This window comes from Gossypium hirsutum, chromosome A01, assembly GCF_007990345.1.
Source record: "Gossypium hirsutum isolate 1008001.06 chromosome A01, Gossypium_hirsutum_v2.1, whole genome shotgun sequence".
NCBI lineage: Eukaryota > Viridiplantae > Streptophyta > Magnoliopsida > Malvales > Malvaceae > Gossypium > Gossypium hirsutum.
Window position 1 is genome coordinate 116,979,260 of NC_053424.1, and position 6,000 is coordinate 116,985,259.

The following is a 6,000-nucleotide window of genomic DNA, read 5'->3' on the forward strand; positions in this document are numbered from 1 at the left end:
GAGCGCAATAGCTGACTTCTTAGCAACTCGAGCAACAGAGGAATATGAGCCATTGGGATTTGATTTCCCGGATGAAGACTTGATGTGTATCACGGAAAAAGAATGCAAGTCACCAAAAGAGAAGTCATGGAAGATGAGCTTTGATGGTGCATCGAATGCATTGGGGCATGGGATTGGAGCAGTCTTAGTATCACCAGAAGGAAACCATTATCCGTTCACTGCCATGCTGAATTTATTCTGTACCAACAACATAGCGGAATATGAGGCCTGTATCATGGGACTTCGTGCAGCAATTGAACGAAAAATCAAAACTTTAGAGGTATACGGAGACTCAGCATTGGTGATATACCAAATCCGTGGAGATTGAGAAGTGAGAGATTCGAAATTAGTCAAATATAGCGATCTACTGGTAGGACTGATTAAAGAATTCAAATAAATAACTTTTAATTACTTCCCGCAAGAAGAAAACCAATTGGCTGATGCTCTGGCCACTTTGGCTTCAATGTTCAAAGCAAACAGACAAACATAAATAATGCCTCTTCAAATGAGCATATATGAAGTCCCTGCACATTGTTTCAGCATTGAAAAAGAGCTAGATGGTCGGCCATGGTTCCATGATGTCTTAGAATATATCAAGAATCAAAAGTATCCTGAACAAGCAAATGAGAACGACAAAAGAACAATCAGAAGAATGGCAGCGGGATTTGTTCTTGATGGGGACATCCTGTACAAAAGAGGAAAAGATCAGGTGCTCTTGAGATGCAATGATGCTATTGAAGCCAGAAAAATACTTGAAGATGTCCATGAGGGAGTCTGTGGAACACATGCCAATGGTTTCACTATGGCCAGGAAGATTATGAGACTCGGTTACTATTGGTTGACAATGGAAAGTGACTGTATTAGTTTTGCAAGAAAATGCCACAAATGTCAAATTTATGGCGATAAGATTCATGTAGCCCCTTCGCCCCTTCATGTCATGACTTCTCCGTGGCCTTTTTCTATGTGGAGCATGAATGTTATAGGGCCAATTTTCCCAAAAGCTTCTAATGGACACCGGTTCATTTTTGTGGTTATTGATTACTTCACGAAATGGATAGAGGCTGCTTCGTTTGCCAATATGACGAAGACCGCAGTTTGCAGGTTTTTGAAAAAGGAAATCATTTGTCAATACGGTTTGCCTGAAAGAATCATTTCAGATAACGCCCTGAATCTGAATAACAAGATGATGAAAGAAGTATGTGAGCAATTTCAAATAAAGCATCATAACTCCTCACTCTATCGCCCGAAAATAAACGGGGCTGTTGAAGCCGCCAACAAGAATATTAAAAAAATTATTGGGAAAATGACCGAGACCTATAAAGACTGGCACGAGAAGCTACCATTTGCTTTGTATGCATATCGCACATCGGTATGGACATCTATGGGAGCAACTCCTTTCTCTTTAGTTTATGGAATGGAAGCTGTGCTACCTATCGAAGTTGAGATCCCTTCTCTACGAGTCTTAATGGAATCGAAGCTAGAAGAAACAGAATGGGTTCGAGCTCGATATGACCTGTTAAACCTTATTGAAGAAAAACGTCTGAAGGCAATCTGTCATGGACAGATGTACCAGAAGAGAATGATCGCAGCCCATGACAAGAAAGTTCGGCCAAGAGAATTCTACGAATGAGAACTTGTGCTGAGAAAGATTCTCCCAATACAAAAAGACCTACGAGGAAAATGGGCACCAAATTGGGAAGGACCATACGTCGTAAAGAAAGCATTCTCGGGTGGAGCTTTAATTCTCACTGAAATGGATATGAAGGAATTACCGAATCCAGTGAACTCAGATGTTGTAAAGAAATATTATGCTTGAAAAAGGAAAATCAAGATGAAAACACGAAAAGGGCATCTAAAAAAAAGATGATCAAGGTGAAAACCCGAAAAGGGCGTTTTGATTAACATGAAAGATTAGGATAAAAACCCGAAAGGGCATTCTAATGAAGCGAACACTGGGCTTGAAAAGCAAGGCGTTTTGAACGGTGGGTCAAACAGCGAGACTACAGTATTTGAAACATTTCTGAAAGCTCGAAATCTTCGACGCAAGAAGCCATGCTCGAAAAGATTCTTGATTGAAGAACGTGGAAGAGTTCATGCGTTGAATATCTAGAGCATTTGCATTCATTGAATGCGATCCCTTTTCTCTTTATGACATTTTTTACTATCCTTGGTTAACTTCCTTTGTTCGCTACCTTTGAAATGAATAAATGTGAGCTATCCCTTTCGTCACTACCTGACCATTTTCATGCATCTCATTACGTGGTTTATTTAAATGATAAATAGTGAAATGACATACTCTGAACAAAAGAAATGTTGAGCATTACCCGGATGAGAATTTGATAAGTACAAAAGCCTCAAAGCAAGAACAAAGTTCAACCAGGGGCAAAAGAATGATATTTGAGAAACGTTGACTATTCGTGAAACTTAAGGACGGGTACAAGACCTAAAGAGAAAGTCAAGAGCCGAAGTAATGAATGCGGATCATCACAAAAATCGTGACGAAAAAGGACATATGACAAACATGCCTGAGGCGCATAGCAAAATCATGTAGGCATAAAGGCATTTAAGACAAACATGTGCATATCATGATAACATCATGCATGACATATACAGGTGCTCCAGTAAAGTAAGAGGATGTGATGATAGCTGTACTGAATCAAAGGAAAAGACACCTGAGTTCCACCAGATGACATCTTTTGGTATTTTGATGTTTTTATTTCTGTTTTTAAAAAAAAATATCAACTCATATTGCGAGAGGTGAGTTGAGCCTCAGGGCGCGCTGAGGTATTTTCAATTTCTGTTTTTTCAATTTATATTTTTCAAAAATCAACTCATATTGCGACAGGTGAGTTGAGCCTCAGGGCACGCTGAGGTATTTTAAATTCCTGCTTTTCAAAAAAATCAACTCATATTGCGACAGGTGAGTTGAGCCTCAGGGCGCGCTAAGGTATTTTCAATTTCTGTTTTCTCAATTTATATTTTTCAAAAATCAACTCATATTGCGAGAGGTGAGTTGAGCCTCAGGGCACGCTGAGGTATTTTCAATTTCTGCTTTTCAAAAAAATTAACTCATATTGTGAGAGGAGAGTTGAGCCTCAGGACACGCTGAGGTATTTTCAATTTCTGTTTTTTCAATTTATATTTTTCAAAAATCAACTCATATTGCGAGAGATGAGTTGAGCCTCGGGTCACATGTCGAGGTATTTTCAAAATCTGCTTTTCAAATTAAGTTTAAAAAACCAATTCATATTGCGAGAAGTGAGTTGAACCTTAGCTCACGTGCTGAGCTATTCTCAATTTCTGTTTTAATGTCTGTTTTTGAAGAGTCAACTCATATTGCGAGAAATGAGTTGAGCCTTGGGATCACATGCCGAGTAAAGAATAAAGATTGGAGCTGATTGAAGATACCAGATTTTGTCTCCCTGAAGTTGTAGTGGAACTGATCTAGGATATCAGATCTTGCCTTTCTGAGGTCGCAGAAGAAAAGACCACAAACTTTGTCTCACTAAAGCGATAGAAGAGCATAATGAAGATGTATATCTTATCTTTCTGAAGTTACAGTAAAGCAGATCGAAGCCACAAATCTCATATCCTTGAAGCTACATCGAAGTAGATTGAAGCTACAAGGCGTATATCAGAAGATGCAGTGGATTGAACCAAAGCTACAAGACGCAGTGGACTGGAAAGAGACTGCCTGAACAAGAAGAGCACCAACAAAGTCAATACTCAACAAGACTGGGCAAAATTGGCTTTCATTTGTATCTTTGCTCTATTCCCGTTACACGACAATGAGCAAAGAGGGGCAGCTGTTGTAGGCCAATTTTGGGCCTGTGTATATTAATATTACATGGGCCCATTTATAACCCAATCCCTAAACCTACAAGCCCGTTTACAACATTTCGAACCCATTAAAATTACAAAGCCCAATGTCTAATACAAATTAACCCATCAGCTAACCCTTACCCAATACCCCTGACCCATTTACATTACAATACCCATCTAAACTAACTCAACTAACCTAAACCTAAAACCCACCAGCCCACTAAACTCACAGCCCATTACACAAATCAGAAACAAAAAATACCTAACCCCAAACCCTAGCCCCACTTTCGGCTCTCACTTGTGCTGCCACTGTCACCAAAGCCTGCAGCACCGGCCACCTAGCCTCTGGCCCCCATCACCTCCACCGTTCAACTGCTCCTGCAAGACAAAAAGGGACAGGACAGAAAATAAAAGAAAATAAAGTTGTATGGCTATATAAGCCGATTAAAAGCAAAATCGTCTCTCTTCTTTTTTTTCTGGATATTCAAGAACAAATCAATACAAAATTAGATTTAAATACAAAGAATACCATAATCTCAGCGCAAGAACAGTGATTCAAACACCCAAAATCAGGGAATCAAAAAACGAAAATATCAGGGATCAAAACCCTAAGGTGATTTTTTCTATTTTCATTTCTATTTTATTTTCAAATCTATTTTTCTATACCCCTAAGCACATAGAAATAAATAAATAATAATATTTTTAAGACGTAAAAATAAAATACAAAAAAATTTAAATTTCTTACCTTTTCCGGCCACTGTGTACGGTGGCTGGCGCTGGCGCCGGCGAAGGTCCGGTGACGAACCGGTGCCCCCTAGCTGGAACTCATTTTCTCTCCCCCCTCTCCTTCTTTTTTTTTCTTCTCGGTTCGAAATGAATTTTTAAAATTTTTTTTATCTTATATAGGGGACCAAAACTGTGCGTTTTGGTCCCTCCCCCCCGTTTAACATAAAAACGAAGTCGTTTTGGCCCCGGGTCGGGTCGACTCGACCCTCTCCGAGCAAGATCCGCGTGTTTTTTAAAACGGAAGGGCTATTTGTGCATTTAGCCCTTCCGCTTTTTCGTACATTTACAATCAGATTTTTTTATTTTCAATTTAGCCCCACAATTTGTTGCGATTTTCAATTTGGCCCCCAATGCTGCTGCGCGTTTTGATTGAAAGGGTTTATTTCCTTTTTAGTCCCCCCACTATTTATGCGCGTTCGAATCGGTCATTTTTCTTTCTTTGTTATTTTGGATTTCCCCCCAAACTTTATTTTTAATTCGATTTAGTCTTTTTTTAGTTTGCTGCTTCATTTTCAAATTACTTGTTTTCATTTTCTGTTATTTATTATTATTAATTATAATCTTTATATATTTATCATATTTATTATATTTTATATATGTAGTAGTGTATATTTTATTATGTACATATAGGTATACGTATTTAATATATTTATGTATATACTTGTGAAACATTATTATTAGTTATTTTTTAACATATATATATTATGTAAATATTCTAATATTGTATTATATATATATTTCTCATATATTATAAACATGTGTTCTCAATATTATACATATTATTATGTATATTTTAGTATATACATATGTATTTGTGAAGTATTGTCAATAGTTTATTATTATTATTTTTAATATGTATATATTACATATATATTCTAACATTACATTATATATTTTTATATTATGCATATATTTCAAATATTATATATTAAGTATTTCTAACGTCATTATTATATATATATGTACGTATTTATGTATCGTATGAATATTTTATCACTTCTAATATATATATATCGTATATGTTTATGTATCATATATTTTTCTTATTTATTATTATTTTCCTTATTAGTTACATATTTTTATAATATTTCATGTATATGTTTTATATTAGCCTTATTATTATTATTAATCTTAAGTATCTGTTTTATTATATATGTATATATATATATTTTTACTATTATGTATATATGCTTTTGATACCATATTTATATATATTATTATGCACATGCATTAATATTATTAGTTATGTATCTTTATACTCTTATAGTATATTCCTAACACCATTATTATTTATGTATATATATACCTTTTAAATATTGTATTTTTATATATATCATGTATATATTTGGAATA